This window comes from Vipera ursinii (assembly GCF_947247035.1).
Source record: "Vipera ursinii genome assembly, chromosome: 6".
In the NCBI taxonomy this organism is placed as follows: domain Eukaryota; kingdom Metazoa; phylum Chordata; class Lepidosauria; order Squamata; family Viperidae; genus Vipera; species Vipera ursinii.
Genome location: NC_139515.1, coordinates 71,740,222 through 71,759,991, shown reverse-complemented (window position 1 = coordinate 71,759,991; position 19,770 = coordinate 71,740,222). Strand labels below are relative to the sequence as shown.

The 19,770-nt window shown below is 38.3% G+C and overlaps 1 long non-coding RNA gene across 1 annotated transcript in view; it reads right to left on the bottom strand.

Moving 5' to 3' along the window:
• The window catches only part of LOC310641874, a 43,111-nt gene that overhangs the window by 11,255 nt on the left and 12,086 nt on the right, over window positions 1–19,770 (bottom strand). Inside the window, exon 2 of the long non-coding RNA XR_014492788.1 lies at window positions 3,171–3,334. This is a non-coding gene — a long non-coding RNA (uncharacterized lncRNA). The remainder of the gene's footprint in view (window positions 1–3,170; window positions 3,335–19,770) is intronic.

The window sequence follows — 19,770 nt, the reverse complement described above, 5'->3', positions numbered from 1 at the left end:
AAAAATATTGATACCTCACAGAGATGCTATAGGATTGGTGAGAAGATTGTTGCCCTTTGTATATTGAACAAAAACATGTAAAGTTAAGGGTAGTGATAACTAATATTGGTCAGACAATATTATAGGGCGGAAAAACACACCAGAATGTTCACTTCCAGCTGCCTTACTAATGCTTTCTCTATTGTGGAAACTATGATTTCATATTTGATGGTTCATCCATACAGGTGGTCTTCACTTTTCAATCACTGATTCAGCAATCATTTATATTTACAAAGATGCTAAATGAGGGGTACTTATGGATGGTCCTTGAAGGTGGTCCTCACCTTCACCCTGTGGTCACATGATTACCATTTGTGATTTTTCCTGCTGGCTTCTGACAAGGAAAGTCAACATGCCATGCACAGTGTAGTATTCACTGAATGACAGCAAGTATTGGAAGTAATGGTGCAGACATGTAATGTCATGCTTTACAACTGCATCACTCAGGGACAGAAATTCCAGTTCCAACTGCTATTGTTAACCAAGGATTACCGAAGCCTGTGGGTGCATCCTTAAACCACTACTTATCTATAACACTTTTTACGATATAAGTAAACACAGATAGTAGCATCTTGTTCATTGGGCTAACAAGATCTGGGTTGCAAAACTTCTGACAACCACTAAAGAGTTACAATGCTATGTATCAATTTGGCAATACTTTGTGGTCATCAAGCTAGTGATAAAGGAGCCCTACACCTTTATCCTCTTTCCCATAAAAATTGTGAGCTGAGACTTCAGTAAGCATTCCCCAACAGTGACTGGCCAACTGGGAACGTCTGAGGATCAGATTTAGTTCAGAGCAGAAAGATCATTATTATAATAGAGTTATTATTCCCTTTCTTTTTCTGAATAGAGAAAGATGGCCATGCACAATGAGAAAAGACAGTGGCTGGACAAGTGTCTTTCAGTGTCCTTTGGAATGGAATATTTTATGTGGATCAAAGAAAAAGAAGAGATTAAGAGCTGCACCCCTGATACCGTATGATCCAGTCTGCCAAGATGCTGAGAAATTAAGCCTTATTTGGCTCCCTTCTTCTTCTCTAGCTAAAGCTGTTGGGGGACAAAAAAAACCCTAGCAAAGTATGTTGCTACTTAATTAACAAAGTGCTCATTATACAAACAGAGCTTTTATGATTGCTTAAAAGGGAAAATTAAAGGAAAACCAGCCAAGGGACGCCATCAACCAGCTGAAATTTGAATAAACATAAATCTTTGTACATATTAATCTTGCAGCATACTTTCTCTGGAGGCATATATCACCAATTTAGAATCAGCAGATTTTCAGATGGTTTGATGACAACTGGTGTTGTTATTGAATTGTCTGCTTAACATTAAAAAAATGCCAAATAATTCCCAAAGGGACATGTCTTTGCTCCTTTGGGATATCTGAATAATTCAACTAAGAGGCACAGAGAGAGGAAGTGAACAAATGCATAATATTTCTCAGAGTACTGCTTGGCTGTAAGTATTAATTAAAAGAGATGATTTGAGACAGTTTGAAATAATATGGAAGCTCTATGCTTTCCCCTTTCTTTTTATGATAAAGAGCAAAGCTTTATTTAGAATGAAAAGGAGAAAAGAATATCTTAATTTATCAACTTCTTAAAAAACAACAAAGATGGCCGTAATGTGATCCCACCACAATTCAAGATACAAAATTGTTTTGAAAATATTGTGGGCTGAAATTTGGTGAAATTAAAAACAAAAAATATTGATACTGGAAACTAAAATAAATATGAACCAATCTTTTTTCACTTTGCTAGCAAAAAGAGGTGAAATCTTTTTTTTTTAAAAAAAGGAACGACTCCCTCATGTCTGCCCCTCTTAAGCCATATCTCAGAATAGCAGCAACATTTAGACATTATAAATGATTCAAAAAACAAAAAGATTCTACATGGTGAAGAGAGAGCAGCAGGGAAGCAGAACCATTTCATCATCCCTCCTGAAAGATCAATCCACCAAGCACCTTCTTTACCTGAACTGTATCCTGTTCATGATTTATTTTTAAATGACCCTTTAAGGACTGGGAGTTAAAATAGCTTTTTGCCAATTCATCTTATGACATTTAACCTGGATGCATCTGGACATGGACTCTTGTTCTTCCCCAACCATTTGTCTATTCTCAGAGCCTCATTGACTGAAAAGTCAGACAAATATGCTTTTAAATCAAAAAGCTTTAAATCAACTAGTGAAAAAACTATGAGCTTCTTGCCGGCAGACTTGCTAACCTAGAACTTTAAACCTTGTAAGGGCAAGCATCCTCCTCGAAAAACAGTTGGGAAATGTTTCCTTCTTCATGGACAAATTAATTCCCTTTGTCTTTTTCTCTTTTGCTACAAACTGGGTTGAACATTTGAGAGGTTTCTCAATAAAGCTCTGGAAATGTAGGAATAAGATGGTGGTTTACGGTGATAGAAGAAAAGATTCTGATTTCTAATCTCGGCCGGATTGCAAATGAACATGCAAGTCAACTGCTTGAAAAGGAGGGTTGTTTTATTTGACAGCTTAATATGAATGCAGCTCTTGAAGGTGGCCAAAAAATTGGAAAGCTGAGAATAATATTTATAGTAAGAGTGGGCTTTGATCATGAGTTGTGTAGACATGTCAGTTGAGGTGTTTTGTCCTGAAGTAGTGGGGAAAATGTCATCTCTCTGTGGGGTATGTTGATTTTCTCCAGATAAGGAATTTTGCAAGGAGTGTGGTAATGGGGGATTTGAGTGAGGGGTCTGATATGGGGGATTTGGGTGAAGGGTCTGGTATTGAGGACTTGGGGGTGGAATCTGCTGTTGGGGAGCAGTACTGTGATTAAGAGATTTCCCTATCTTGAGAGAATTTTGCTTCATGATTTATTTGCCAGTATTGGCTGGCTTCCTGGGGTGATGCACTTTGTCAGTTTCAGCCTACATAGGATGAAAGGGCTTCAAGCAGTTTTTATAGCTCTGCATGTGGCTTTGCTAGAAGGTTTAGGGCACAGGACTGCAACCCACGGCTCTGGAGCCGCATGTGGCTCTTTCAGCCGTCTCCTGCGGCTCCCAGTCCTCTGCCATGTGCAGTCCAAAACAAAACAAAAAAGTGGGACTAAAAAAGTTCAATCAATCAATTCAAATATGCAGGGTAGGTGCATATCTCACCTTGGCTCCACTCTTCAGTCAAACCCTGTTCTGCGCATGCGCGCATGTACGCGCATGTGAACACATTTTTGCGGCTCCCAGTTTTTCCTTTTGTGAGGGAACCGGTTCCGAGTGGCTCTTTCACTGTTTCAGGTTGCTGACCCCTGGTTTAGGGAGATGTTTGCCTGTGGAAAGGATGGAAAGGGGATGACCTAGATGGCACATGGATACAGTATTTTCATTCTAAAAGGGAAAGGAACCAAAGAGAAGGATTGAAATGTGGATTGCTCCATCTCTTACTCCACCCGTGAGATATTTAAGCCAGACAGCTCAGCCTGACCCAGGTTGTTCCCCTTCTGTTCCTTGCAATTTGCTTTGTGGAAAAATGTGTTATTGTCTGGAGTCACACAACATGTTAAAGCACTGCTGTATGACAAAGGTTCAAAGGGGTATTTTGCTTTAATGAAGGCTTGAGAGAAGGCTCCCCCCCCAAAAAAAACTGTTTTGTAAAACAATGTTGCCCACTCATTTCTAAAAGTCACGTTAGCCTTTTTTGGAGCTCCCCTTAAGCATTTCCTGCAGAGACTATGAGATAGGAAAAGATCAAGAGGAATCTATCTGCAGTGGAGGTTGAAATATTTTCAGGCTGTGTGGGTTCCATGAAATGCTTTAGGCAGCCTACAAGAAGCCAAACAGCATAGAAGCAATTTGGCCACTGCTGAGGGAGAAGGATGGAAAATGCCTTCTCCCACAGAGCTGGCTGGAAGCATTTTGGGGTGATATAAATTGCTTCTTTAAAACAAATTGTTTTTCCTCTTTTCTTCAAGAAAAATAATCCAATCAGCTTCACTGAGGCAAGCTACTTTGCACAGGCCATTAAGTCACAGCACACTTAACCATGACTTACTGAACAGCCCACCGTTTGCAAAGTTCACAAAACATGCAAAGTCATAAAGCAGACTTTGAAACTTCATACACTACTCTAATCCCAGAGCAAACAATCTGGTTTAGCTCATCGAATCAGGAGTCATTTGGATAGTTTTTATCCAATCTGTCCTACAGGTCTAGGAATAGTCATTTAAAGTGAAGAAGGAGGGGAGAATGGGAGATGTTGAAGAGTTAGAATTAATGCAAAGAGCTTTTGAAATGTTCCATTCATTTTATGGGTAGAGAAATTGGATGGATGAGTTCTCTAAATTTTTTAAGAAGTTCTTCCACAATTTCTCAAGGATAGGACTCCCCCACAGAGGTAAAATTAGCCCTATGGAAGAGGGGATCTCTTTGTCAGAGAATCTCCCTCAGAGACTCTTTTCTTCATGTAAGGGAAGCCAAGGAGGCTGCAACACTGTTAGATAGATGATTGCCCTTGTTAGCCCTACCAAGGAGTAGATCTTTTTTTAATCTGAACTCAATACATTAGAAGGAAATATTGGAAGAGCTGGTGAAAGGAAGAAAATATACTCATACAGAAACTCCTTTTTCCTAATATAACATGTGGCCTATCATTCCAAGGATCTTTGGCATTTATGGATAAGCCCTAATCAGGGGTCACCAGCTCCTTATAGTCCGATTTTCCATGAATTAGTCTAATTTCCATTAAAGCTCATCTAAATTGGTGAACACATGAAGGCAATGAATTCCATTCCTTATCTATTGGGTAAAGGCTTTTTTACATATCCACTAGAGAGTATTTGCATTCATTTGGTACTTGATTTATCAAAACCCAAACTCCATATCCTCCACCATCATCCTCTGAAGTATTTGTTTCACTGAGATGACATTTGACATGACATTTAAATATTTAGATTGATTGTGGATTTTTTTAAAAAAATAATGGGTCTACTGTTGACTTGGTCATTTGAGGAGCACTCTTTAGTCATTATCTTGGACGAATAGTAAATCCAAGCCATTCAGCCTTGAAAAATGGTTTCTGGTTAAGAAAGACAATTAGTTCTCCCACTTCTTTGAAAACTGCTGCTAGTGATTGTGAACAAGTTGAAGGTAGCCAAAATTGGGGGAAGGAGTATATTCTACATCAGTCAGACCTTACATTAAGTTCTTTATGTGTCGCACTTGAAGAAGGATGCAAATACAAAGAAGAACAATAAGAAAGGTCAGGTTAGTGAAAAAAAACCCCTATGGGGAGGGAAATGAATGTTATTCCTTAGAAAAAGATGATAAAGGAAGGATATGATTGCATTGTTCAAGTATCCCAAGAGGTATCACATAGAAAAACAAAACTTTCAAAAATCTATTCTCTATTGTCCCAGCATGTAGGACATGACATAAGGTTTTACGCATCAAGAAGTCAGATTTCAGTTGAATGTTGGGCAACATTTGGGCAATGGATTCAATTGTGTAGACAGGTGGTGGCTTTCATCTTCACTGAATATATCTAATCAGAGGCAAGACAGCCATCTGTTGGGGCTGTTTTAATTTGTATTCCTGCATTGAAGAGAAGGTTGGGTGCAATGGCCTTCCTTGAAATTTTAGATTTCCATGGATTGGAACATATTTGCCTTCTGGTTTTCCATTTATGCAAACTATACAATGCACATCTTGCTAAGATAAGTATCAGAATATTATATTTTAACCCATGTTACATTAAAAAAAACTTATTTTGATGCATAATTCATACCTGACTCTATTGCAGAATGAAACATACAAAAACCCATGAATTTCATTGACAAAACAGTTTATGTGTATGCATGTGTTTTGATTATGGCTGAGTATAGAAATAAGAATTTATTAACAATTATGTAAAATGGCTGACTGAAATTGGTCTATCCATCCCTACCATCCAGGTGCATTATTTTTGTGGGATTACATTATCCATTACTGTTCAGAAATTGTTCAGAATCAGCTGGGTCACTGAAATTTGTGGCACAGGAAGATTTTTCCTTCTATTGCTATCTATAAGCAGTTCAGTTTGAAGGTTTATTTGTGCTCCATTCATTCTCCCCTCCAGATATTGTGAAGATGTATATACTCTTTGTAGAAACATTTTGTGTTAACAAGCGTGACATAAAATGTTATATATAAATACCATAAAATAACAACAACAACAACAACAACAACAATATAATAAAGTTGGAAGGGACCTTGGAGGTCATCTAGTCCAACCGCCTGCTCAGGCAGGAAATTCTATACCATTTTAGACAAATGGCTGTCCAGTCTCTTCTTAAAAACTTCCAGTGTTGGAGCATTCACCACCTCTGGAGGCAGGTTGTTCCACTGGTTAATTGTTCTAACTGTCAGGAAGTTTCTCCTTAGTTCTAGGTTGCTTCTCTCCTTGGCTAGTTTCCATCCATTGCTTCTTGTCCTGCCTTCGGGCGCTTTTGAGAATAGCTTGACTCCCTCTTCTTTGTGGCAACCCATGAGATATTAGAACACAGCTATCATGTCACCCCTCGTTCTTCTCTTCATTAAACTAGACATACCCAATTCCAGGAACCTTTCCTTATATGTTTTAGTCTCCAGTCCCCTAATCATCTTTGTTGCTCTTCTCTGTACCGTATTTTCCGGCGTATAAGACGACTGGGCGTATAAGATGACCCCCTACTTTTCCTGTTAAATTATAGGGTTTGGGCTATACTCACCATATAAGACTATCCCACTGCATACAAAGTCTGCTTGGATTGGGTGGGTCAGCTCCCCCTCCCTGCCTGCCCAGCGCTCCCTGTCTCCAAGACGATCCGAGCGGTAGTACGCAATTTTTTTAAAAAAAATCCCATTTATATCCTGCCCTTCTCCAAAGACTCAGGGCAGCTTACAATATAAAGCACAAATCAATGTGCTTAGCAATGTACAAAGTACACTTCCGGCATCCAGAGCCTGCCTGCGTTTCTTTAACCTCCACATGCTTCTGACTCTCGACAACTTCAGCGTTGTAAACCTTGCTGCTGTTAGTATCCCGGGTGACTCTTATCCAAACCCCCTCTACCCCAACCCGGGTGAAAACGCTAACGTGCTCCCAGTGTGTGCCTATCCCTCTCCAACCAACTGCCCCCCCTCATCCGTATCTGGCTCCAGCGGGCTTGTCCACACGTCCCAGGGCCGCCCTCCAGCAGTCCCCGGCTCCGGTCCATCTGACACCGATGGAAAACAGCCGGCCCTTGCCTCCAGCACGCAGGCTATAGTATACAGTCCTGGCACCTAGAATATTGTAGAGAGATTCTTTTGATTGAGTTATTCCATCTGGCTCAATATTTCATATGCTGACTGGCAGTACTGAAAGCATACATTCTTTCACTGGGAATTATTGCATTTATAATATTATGTTCTATCCATGGCCTTTCAAATATCAGGGCACTTCTATCAAAAAAGCTCTATCTAGAAAGAGACTGGAGAGAAGAAGAAGACATCCCATGGACATATCTTTTAAAGTGATGTGGACGTTCTTAAAGAAACCAGACATCAGGATATTTCAGCCTTTAAGAGTTATGCTACCATGTCTGATTGGATCAGATTGTACTAAGGACAATACTGCTGTTTTAAGGCAGAAAGATCTGCTGCATTTTCTGCCTCCCCATTAATAAAAAAAAGTTGCCCTATTTTGTATTATTGCAGTTTCTCAATTACGGTATGTTCAAGGGCCATACTGAATCATTTGTAGGAATTTGTTTATGTTATTTCTAAAATAATGGTAGGTAAGTTCTCTCTGTCTGGCAGGAGTTAGTATATTACTTTTGGAAAAGAAATGGCTTCAGAGCAACGTCAGTCTCCTAAATTTCTAAAGTGATAAAGGAGAGAATTCAAAGTTCCATCTCCAAAATGTTAACTAGAAATTTTATAAAATGGTGAGGCTTTTAAGGAGAGTTTCATTGTGAAAATGGGAGTCTTTTTAGTTCTTCTAAGGAAAAATACACTCCTGTCCTTATACTTTGTAATGAGCTGTGAGAATAACCTGGAGGAAGTGAGGGGAAAAGCCACAGAGAAAACAACCGTCAGATAAGAGAACTCTGAGCCCAGAGCAAAAATGTAATTTGAGGAAGTATCTCAGACTTGACTCTCCCTAGATCTCTTTAGGGTAAAGGCACAGACAGGAGAGGCACATTCAAAGTTGTAAGATTCTGTTACTATAATCCTATAATAAAAAATTAGTATTCATCACTTTGGTGTTCACATCTAATTTGTCTTGGAGGGCTGACATCAATCAGCCCCTCCTCCTCTTTTTCATTGTTATTCTCACAGTTCATTACACACCTAACCACTCCAAAATCCAAACAAATCATGCAAACTCATTTTGGTGGTTGTTTTGCTGCCAAATTTTAGCAATGCTCAACTCACTGGAGCTGCAAATGGGCTGATAGCAGGGCTAGAAATAGGGTGTTTGAGGCAAATGGAGTCCTGGGGAGGGGGCTACATATGACCCACAGCCTATAGATTGCCCAACCAAGGCTTTAGATGATGACGTGATCTTGTGCCAGAAAGGCTAGACAGCTTTCAAAGTTACCGTATACTTTGACCTAAAATTTTTCAAAGATTACAAGCCTGTTTCCACTCAAAATAGCCATTGTCTAGCTTAATTATCAATGATAGCAGAAAGCTTATTTTCCTGGAACTACAGCATACGTTACTTGAAACTCATCCAATACGTCTTAATCTTTTGTAAAGGCATAGTCATCACTAAAACACATAAATATGCCTTAAGCTTTTTATAGGCTTTATCCCTGTGTGCAATTTGTGACTATCGAGTAGCATCTAGGACTAGCAACCAATGATTTTCAATTAACATTAAATGAAAAAGCTTTTCATAATAATTGTTATTTAATAGCCCCTTTAGACAAAATTAATGATCAAAATGGCATAGCAAAGAGCAAACACAATGAGAACAGGTTTTCTGCATGTTGGAGAGGCTAGTGTAATAAATACTGTTTTTGTTGCCTGCTAAATTTCTTTTTCTAGCCAATATATAAATGCATGAATTAGGTCTCCTTGGTATTAAAGCTTTGTCATGGAGAAACTGAACTTAAATTTAAGTGGATCCAATGGTGCCACATTAACTTAATACATTTCTTGAAAGGAATTGCTTTATTCACTGATTTTGAAGTTGATGGGGTGAAGAAACCAAGCAAACAAGAACATCAATCTAGGGCTGATGAATGACATGAGAACTATGAAGCCTGTCCACCAAGTAATGTGAAATAGTTGCAACATTTGGCCAGAAGGACAGAGAACCAGATTTATCTTCACATATGATATTCACTGGGTAACCTTAGAGCAGGGGAATTGTGGAAGTTGAAGTCCACAGGTCTTAAAGTTGCCAAGATTGGGGACCCCTGCCTTAAAGCAGACTCCGTCCCTCTGCCTTACATGCCACATATAGGTGTATCCAGGGAGGGCCCTCTTTTCAAGGAACTATTTTTTACACATCAGGCAGAATATTTTTCTTTGCCTTGTTCCACGCCTGGCAATGAAAATATTATCATAATAAACTTAGTGGATAATATTTACTTGCCCCTTTATGACACCAAATACCTGTTGCCTTAGATAATTGCCTCATTCCATCTCCTACCAGCCCTGAACCTTAGGTTAAAAGTGATATTGAATGGTCCTGACCTGAGGTGATTTGACAAAAAGTAAAAGATAAACACTCCCAGTTCACTCAAAAAACAAAGCTTTCTCCACAAGGAGGAGCCATATTCTCAGCACTGGGAAAAGCAATTGCTCCATTCTTATGGGGTGAGGAGTTGCCCGATTCCAGTTGCTTGTATTTGCTAAATTGTTTGCATTGCATCTACAAATAACATTACAAAACGAGACATGGCTTTCTGTATTTCTTTATATAGAAACTTGATTTTGGTGGCATTTCTTAGTAATGTCTTCATTCTGCAAATTGTTCATCCTTGAGGCTTTGAACAGAAAAAAGAACATTATAATGTTATGCATACCAGCGTTTGTGACATGATGGCATGTTGGAAAACTGGTGTGACAGTTTGATGAGTTGCCATGGAAACTTCCAGAGTTCAATGCATGGATGCACAGTAAAAATTGCCACCTACCTTCTCTTAGTGTGTGTGAAGGAGAAAAAGAGTTGCATCCAATGATCAGCATATCTGATAAAAGATATTAATGATAGGCCATCATCCTATAAATATTAAGGTGGGAATCAGCTGTATTCAACATTAAAGTTTGCTACTGAATAAACATGGATAGAATTTTACTGTGAAGTACACTATACTCAAAGGAAGGTACTAAAAAGCAGGGAAAAAACTCATTTGTATTATTGAATTCAATGTGTTAAAACAAAAGCAATCTAAATACCACTTTGAATTCCTAATGCAAGCATCTGAACTAGAGAAATTTGAATTCTAATCTTCACACATCTTGCATATTTTGAATGTTGTCATTATTATTATTTGCATTATCAAAGTGTTTCAAGTGTTATCACTCAGGTAGAAAATATAGCAATGTCTAGAAGACAAGATATTCATAGTGTACATAAAGTTAATGTTCTGGCCAAAGTTTATTGACTTGATTATAGAATAGGTAAATGGAAGCAAATAACAAAATCTGTATGGCGGTATCATCACATAGATGCCATGACTTATATACTTGTGTTGTGATGATGTCATAACATTTACTTTTTTAAAAAAATATCACAACATGATAATGTCACCACACATATCTTATTTTTGCATTGCTGTACTTCGCTACGAACTGAAATACAAGGTTGGTGGTTCAGAAGAAGTAACATTAATTAAATGGCAAGCATATCTTAAACTGCTCTTTTCACTAAACAGAATGGGTAATAGTTAATGAAAGAAAAAAGTTTCTCTTTGGAATGCATTGGAAACATAACCAGTTTTGTGCTAATAGATATATACTGCAATACATTGCAGCTGTTAAGCTCCAGAGAAATCAAGAGATCCAGGCTGTTCAAATGAGTTTAAAGATTTTTTGTAAGTGTAAGATCTCTACAAGAAGCTGAACTACGAACAGTCAAAGCAATTTGGCGATAGATAAGGAAATAACAGCAGGCTGGATTACATCTCTTGTGGGCACAAAGGAACTGATGACTGATGATGATGCATTTGATTTCTTCCTCGGGGTTCAGTTGATCATCTCCTACAGCAGCAAATTTCTACACTTATCTTCAAACAGGTCTTCTACTGTAAGTTTTTGCTTTACAATATGTGTGTTTTCTCAATGGAATGACAGGATTGAAACATGGCTAAGATAATAAGAAAGCCAATTTGGTCTAGTGGTTCAGGCACCAGACTAGAAACCAGGAAATGAGAGTTTTAATCCCACATCAGGCATAAAAGCCTGCTGGGTTGCTTTGGGCCAGTCACTTGCTCTCAGTCTAACTCATCTCACAAGGCTGTTGTGGGGAAAATAGGAAGAGGTAGGAGTCTAAGGTATGTTCACCACCTTGTGTTATTAATAAAAATAATAAAGGTAAGGTTATTTTTTTTTTAAAAAAGATATTGAATCCATTTTGAATAGGAATCAGAATGAACTAAGATAAAATTAGCAATTTCACATGGAGATTCAGTAGAGCGTAATTATATTTTAATTTCTGTAAGCTATGTTAGCTTCAAACTATTTATTTGTAGATGCACTCAAATGTATGTACATCTATTTAATTACCAAAACTATATTGATATATTATAAACCTTGGGTTATGCCTGAGATCCAGTTTGTTATCAATCTGCTTGATTTCTCTTATGTAAACTGCTTTGCAATGTAATGTCATAAAGAAATTTCAGAGGAGACATTTTACATATGCCCTATTAGCTTTCTGTCTGAAATAGGTTCTCTCCTCTGAATTTAAAGTGGGAAAGGGTAAGAAGTTAGCAGAATCAGAGGGAAAAGTGAGCTTAATATCCTGACAGTAATATGTGTTTTGTGCCTTTTCCCTCCACTGCCATGCTGTTAACTGTGCTTGACTTCCATTTCAAAGAGTAATTACTGGAGCCATGCAGATCTTTCAAGGGGACCATGTTTCACAAAGCCTCAATCAAAGTGTTCCTTTTAAGAGTCATTCTGGATTGAAGTGTTGTCTCCTTTTGAAATACCAGATCAGTGGCTGCTCGATTTCAGTCTGGATACTAAATGGGCCCTTTGCAGATGTGGTATAGCAGCATAAGCAGTTGGATAGAGTCAGCTTGCCTAGCCGTCTTAACTCAAAGTGTATAACTGAGATCCTGTTTCCTCTTGAATGAGATCACTGCAATTGTGCAGGTTGGTGAGATGCCTCAAAATATAACAGGTTCACTATATCTGGTCCTTATAGATCAACTATCTCTATCCATATTACCCACTATCTCTTTATAATTAACATTACTGATTAGTTAAGTAATAGTAATAAGTAACTACAGGTTCATTTTCTACAAAAGATTTACATGTGCATGAAAATCAGATGGGTTTTCATGCTAACAAAATGGGGTAAAAAGAACTTTAGGTTTGAAAAATGGAGAGAAACCAAATAGATTTACCTACCCATTTTTGTCAGATCTTGGAGATATCAAATTTTGCATGAATACATAGTGTTCCAAAATGTCCATAATTATTTGCCCTCATTTTCTCCCATTCTAACAACACTGTATCTTGGACCTCTTTTTCTATATTAATCTGAGATCACTCAAATAGATCATAAAGCTGCTAAGGTTCACAATGATCTAGGGAAGATCTATGGAGATAAGTAGGGCACTCTCTCACCATATTATCAGGGACTCCTTTTAGACCGTGAACTTTGGGAAGTTGATAGTTCTGTATAGGTTATCCCCTGGTACTTGTAACTTTGATCCCTGCCTGGTCTTTGTGAGTAGTGGGGCTATGTCAACAGTTATTTTCATGATAGGGTGTACTAACAGTCTTGAAAGAAGCTGTGGCATATTCCCTTCTGAAATGTCAATTCCTGGATCCCATGGTCTTAGACAGCTACATCCCAGTCTCCAACCTCTACTATGAGGAGATTAATGAGATGGTGATGGCAAGTCACTTACACAGTGCTCTAGAATTAGTGGGTTATCTGGACATCTTCAGATGGGTTTCAGGTAGAGATATAAGACTAAAAAGACATCATCTTCTGAATGAGTTTTGTTGAGACCTCTTCACAGTCCTCTTAGATTTCTCAGCAACTTGACCATGGTATCCTGCTGGAGTGCTTGTATGGGATGCCTGAATAGAGCTCCATAGTTATTGGTCCTCTCTGCCTGCTTTTTAATGCCTATATGATTCTCATGGGAGGAGTCATCTGGCAATTTGGGTATGGTATCAGTATGATACCACCACCACCACCTCCTCAACAACAACCTGGATGTATAGGAAATGCTCCTGATGTCTGATTTGGTGCTTGGAGTCTATGAAAATGTGGATGGCACAGAATCGGCTGAAGACGGATTGATTTGTTCATCCAGGTTCACCATCAACAGCAATATAAAGGGTAGGCACAAACTTTGAAGGAGCAGACTTGCAATTTGGGAATCCATCTGCACTCCAGGATTATGCTTGGGCAGTGGGTGAAAGGGAACTAGAGAGGATTTTACCCAGCCTGGGCTGGTGTATCACTTGCAGCCATATCTGGCTAGGACAATCTGGCTACAATAACTCATGCCCTCATGACCATCCAGCTGTTTCTCTGCTCTATATACAAGTGCTTCAGCAGTTAAAGATGCTGACCTTGTCAGCTGGAAAACTGACAGCATGGGTTTCAGACCCAAGCACCACACAACAGGGTGAGCTCCTGTTACTTGCCCAGCTTCCGAAAACCTAGCCATTCTAAAGCATGCAAATGCAAGTAGTTAAATAGGTACCACTTCAGTGGAAAGGTAACAGCATTCCATGAACCTTGGTATATAGTCATGCCACATGACCACACAAGTGTCTGGACAATGCTGGCTCCCTTGGCTAAGAAATAGAGATGGGCACTACCCTCTAGAGTTGGACACAACTAGTCAGGGGAAACATGTACCTTTAAGAAACTACAGCTGATCCAGTTCCCCAGTTTTGAGAAGTTAAGGGAATTAAATCTAAAAGGAGCTGCTTTTCAGAAGCAGCATCAATATTTTGGAGCAGCTTCCTGGCAAAAGAGCAACTGGTGCTTTCTCTGGTGGCTTCCCGGAGTGTGGTAAATGCCAACCTGTTTTGGACAGGATTCTGATCAGTTAGTGAACTCTGCCATCTTTCATTATTTATTGTTCTTCTTATAATTTGATTTGTAGGTGGTGGATTTAAATGATTTATTTACTTATTTTATTGGGTTTGTGATCTGAATTTCTTTTAAGTTCTTCTCTTTAGATTCACCACGGATGTTTATAATTACCATATCAGGTCAGCTGGTAACAGAGTTACAAGATTATGGCAGAATAAAAATATAATTAATTAATTTGCTAAACTAATTCCAACCCTGTTTACTAAACCAAGGGTTGGAAAACTATTGCACAAATATAGTTACAATATTGTCCTTGGAGAATCCTATATTGTTTTGTTTCTTTTTTTTCTTATCTTATTTTTCCCCCTCTCCCTTTACTCTGTGATATAAATTCTCCTCTAGGCTTGTTGCAATTCATAAATGATAGAAAGATTAAACCATGAACTGAGATCAAGCAAAACAAAACAAAGCCAAGCACCTGAACATTATTATGTTTTTCCCTGGGACAAAGGGCAAATTTGCAGTGAAGGAAACTCAAAAATGCAAAGCTTATTCAGTTAGTATATGATGTCAAATGGGAACATCTCAAGGGGACATACTCAAAGCTACAAAACAAAGGAAGTTAGATATTGCCTCCTCCTGTCTGAAGAAAATACCTGAAGATATTAAAATGCAAAACATTCCTTCCTGGAAAGTTTTCTTTGGACTAGAAGATCTTCCCCAAGGTTATAGAAGTAGTATTGGTATCATGTTGACACACTGAGCTTCAAATCACTGTTCAGTGACTATACAGTAATAAGTATGGTTCTATCTCAAGTATTCATTGTAGAAGAGCAGCAGCAGTGCCCCCTTACTATTCTTCCTGAATTCCCATTGATGCTTCATTCACAGTACTTTTCTCTAGAGTGACTCAAATGCATGGCCATCAGATTGAATTACCCCATCAAATTCTTCCAAAGTTCTAGCATGAAAGCCAATGTGAGAACATAGTTAAGGTGTTGGGCCAGATTCTAGGCCTCCCCTAAGCCATGGAAGCCCAATGGGTGATTCTGGTCAGTCAATTTCATTCAGTCCAACTTCCCTCTCAGAAGTGCTGTTGTGGGGAAAAAATAGCAAGAGGGAGCACTAGGTACAACACTTTGACTTCCTGAATTAAAAGCAGGATAAAAATCTAATAAATAAATATCCAACAAATAGCCAAATCAGTTTCTGAACACAGAATGGAGAACAGTTGCTATCTTAGCCTATACCTCAAGCAGCAGAATTAATTAAGCCTGCCTTAGATATGAAGATTAAACATTTGTAGGATGAACGATTAATATATATTAATATATTACAGTTCTTCTGTCAGAACTATAAATTTTACTTTACTTTTTACCTTATTTTTCTTAGAAATTTTATCTTCTCCTGTAAACAGCCAGGAATCTTTTTTTTAATAATATAAAAACTAAATTTGAAGGTGACAGTGTGAAAATACTAACATTTTGATTGGAAGTGGAGGCATTTTCTGTGTGAGTAAAGTATTACTGACTGCAAGACATGGACATAAGCAATTATTACTGAAGCACATTTTATTATTTTAAAAGAAAATGTTCTTTATAGGAAATACATGATAGAGACAGGCAAACCTCACACCTAGCCAATTGCATGTTATCGAAAAAAGTAAAAGATTATATGCTCCATACATGCATGCCTAGGAAGAAAGACAGAAAGAAGCAATTTGAAACAGAAAAGAATCAGCAGAGAAGGAAGGAATACAGATCTCACTATCTAGGTTAGCTCTTTACCTATCTCCTACTTCCCATCTGTGGTCAGTACATCATAGACTGGTGAAGATTTGGATTTGGACCTACAACAAAATCCAGATCTCAGAATTTAAGAGGAAAAAAGAGAAAACAGAACATAATGCAGTGATCTTGATTCAGATGTTTCTTCATTTTGACCATCTTATTTATGAGGTATGAGTGGAATCTGACATTTCATTGAAATTTCATTCCCACACTATTAGTAGTAGTGGCAAAAATGACTTCTAAAAAAGCAGCCAAAATGCAAGGCTTTTTTTTTTTTAAAAAAAAGAAGAAATAGCGCCAGTCATTCTTCTAGCTTTAAAATGAAATTAAAGACAGCATTGTGAGGAGGTCCATTACCCCTTTCCCCTGTTCCCAAATCAGACTTAGAAAGTTTTCCTTAATATTAATCTCCCTTCTCTTTGTAGTCAGAGTTTCCTGCAACCTGTGGAAGCAACATGTTGTGAAAATGAAACTCAACATTCAGCAAGACAGTTTTGGAATTACTTTCTCTGTGTTCTCACCCCATTAGCCAACAAATTGGGTAATTAATATTAATAATTACCAAAAGAATGAATATTGATTAGTCTATTACTCTGATGAATGCCTGAAAACCTTGCAAGAAAAACAAAATGAGTTTGTTAAGATTCTACTGGGGTAGGAAAGAAAACACACATCCTCAGCAATAAAGCAGCAATATTAGCAAGGTATTAATGAAGCAACTGAATCCATGCCATCAATATACATAAGGGATGCCAGACTGATTTTGCAAGGATTTGTCGAGAGAAACATGGTCTAAATGTTTTTTCTATACTAATATTAATTATGCTGCTCCAAGGAAGAGCCAGACCTAAGATTTGACTAATTTATGTTTGTTATACTAATAGTGGTTCTTATATTTATATTTATTATTGCTTTGAGATAAATAGACTACCTGTGCAAAGAACTCATGCTGAGACATGGTTGTGAATTCAATGGGAGTCATGTTGAAACAGCAGAGTGAAGGTACACTGGGGGACTCTCTGCCACCATATAAGATGGCAAAAAGCTCTGAGAAAAACAGGCCTTTGACATGAAGTAATCAAACCTTTATTACAGCCTATAAGCCAGAAGGCACAACCATAAAATACATAGACCTGTAATTATTAATAACATTTTAAAAATGGTAATAAAATTACATAAAATATGTTGTTATAGTAATTGTAGTACAGATAGCTGTCACAATCATCAACATTTGTGCTAAATTGTAGTTAGATGGATACAACAAATGGTAGTACAATGTCAGGCAACCTGGCAAGATGTCTCAGGGTCCTGGTCAGGAAGAAAAAGTGACAGACATTGTGCTCTCTAACAAGGTCATTCTTTAAAACTGGAGAAAAAAATATCAATTTCAACTAGAAAATAAGGAAATGGAACCAGATTCTGGGACTCACAGAAAGCAAACATCCTATAACCATAAAATTCTGTTCATGATGCATCTTGAAATCGCAAGTATTGCTCTTATAAATTTGGACTGGACAGCTTCCAGGATATTAAACTTTGCAAAAGTGTGAATTGGAACATCATAAAGAAGTTTAAGAGATTAAGTTAGCAAAAAAAAAAAAGTCTTGTAAGTTGCAGGAATAAAATGTGCCCCTTTGAATAGAAGAATGTTAAGACAGCTGGGGAGCTGTGTTGGGCCACGTTTGCCCAATGAAAGAAATTTTATTTATTATTTATTTATTTTATTGCATTTATATACCGCCCTTTCCCTGAGGACTCAGGGCGGTTTACAGGGAGTTAAAAATCAACCATACAAAAGTTAAAACCCAATTTAAAAAATATTAAATCAACCCTGTACTATTAAAAACCCCAATTAAAATGAATGTCTCCTCAGCCTGGGCCCGAGAGCTCAAAGAGCCAGGTCTTCAGGCCCCGGCGGAATGATCGGAGGTCGGGAGCAGTCCTCAGCTCCACCGGCAGCTGGTTCCAGAGGGCAGGCGCCCCCACTGAGAAGGCCCTATCCCTGGGTGTCACCCGCCAGCAATCTCTTACCGGCGGGACCCTGAGCAGACCCTCCCTGTGGGAGCGCACTGGGCGAAGGGCGTTTGATGCCAGCAGCAGGTGTTCCCTCAAATACCCCAGACCCAGGCCATGTAGGGCTTTATAGGTGATAACCAGCATCTTGAATTTCACCCGGAGGGCAACCGGAAGCCAATGCAGCTCGCGGAGTAGAGGTGTTACATGGGAGTATCGGGAGACCCCCATTACAACTCGCGCGGCCGCATTCTGCACCAGTTGAAGAAATGTGCGCTCCAAGATAAGAAAGCCTGGAACTGCAGCCCAGGATGCTCTATTCAGATCCCATTAATTTGCCATTTATATAAACAGTGATTGTGTCAGACAAGCACTAGTACTTTATTTTATTTTTTTAATAATTTACTACAAAGTGTTCTTTTAGAGACAAACAAAATTAAGAAATCCTTTGCATATAGCAAGCCTGGAATTGCATGCTATGCTACTTTTGGAAGTGATGATTAGAAGATGAAGGAGCCTAAATTATTGAATTGATGTACAAGTAAAAAAAGAAAGGGGCCTAGAATACAGCTGATGGAAACAGCTCTAGAAAGCTGCCTCCAAGGGGAACATCTGACTTTCAGTGAGGTAAAGAGTCTGGATAAGGACGAACAATCTTTTATCCATTGAGGATTCCTAATGTTTTTACCATAGTCTCTGCTAAAAGCTGTTCAAAAGCTGAGTTGAAATCTACAAAGGCTTGCAAAAAGGTGCCTTTGGGCAGTGAGGTGTATTTTTCAGCTAAATAGTACAAGACCAGACAGCAGTCTAAGGTTGAACAGTCTCCTCTAAATCCCACCTGGTCCTCAAGAATATTTTCACTTTGGATCCAACTCAATAGTTTTAAACAAAAATACTTTGCACATTGTTTGCATACCGTATTAAGCAAAGCAACTGGCGTACAGTTGGCAGGGTTAAATCTATTTCCTGTATTCTTATAAAGAAGGATATCTATGGTGTCATTCAGCTCAGATGGAAAACATGCTGTTCTATTAATATATGTAAAAAAAGAAGCCCACCAATCTTGATTTTCTTTTAGCAACTCTGGAAGGATAAAATCATCTCCACTTTCACTTGTACAATGAGATCCTTAGCTTTGGCTATGCACAGGAGGCCATTCAGGAGAAGTCACCATTGGGTAGAAAACCAAAAGTGGATTATTTAATATTTCTGTGTGCAAAAATATTCTGAAAGTAACTCTCCAAAATATCTGCAGGTATTTGGCAAATGGGACCAACTGTAAGTGACTACCCATAGGTGAGCAGTTAACTAGATGCCAGAAGCAAGCAGGGTTCTTAAACTTAGCTGCTGCAATTAATCTCCCCTAATACTCTCTTAGTTCTTATTCTTTCTTAGATTTTATAAGTGCTTTATAAAACTTCTTATGCTCTCTGAGTGATTGAAAGGAACATAATGAGTTGTCAGATCGAAAAGTATATATTGCAAAAAGAAGGGGCTTTTTTGCAATCTATGACAAACCAAGTTTTGAATTTCATATGAAGGGGGCTTTTGAAGAAATTCTACATAGTGAAGCCTGGAGAGTGTGAATAATAGACTAGCAATGTGGCAATATCTCTTCAGAGCAGTCTGCTAAACAAATCTGGGAGAAGAGTTAAAGACGGGGTGGGGGCTCTAAATTTAACAGAGTGGACAAGTTTTTGCTATTCTGGAAGACCAT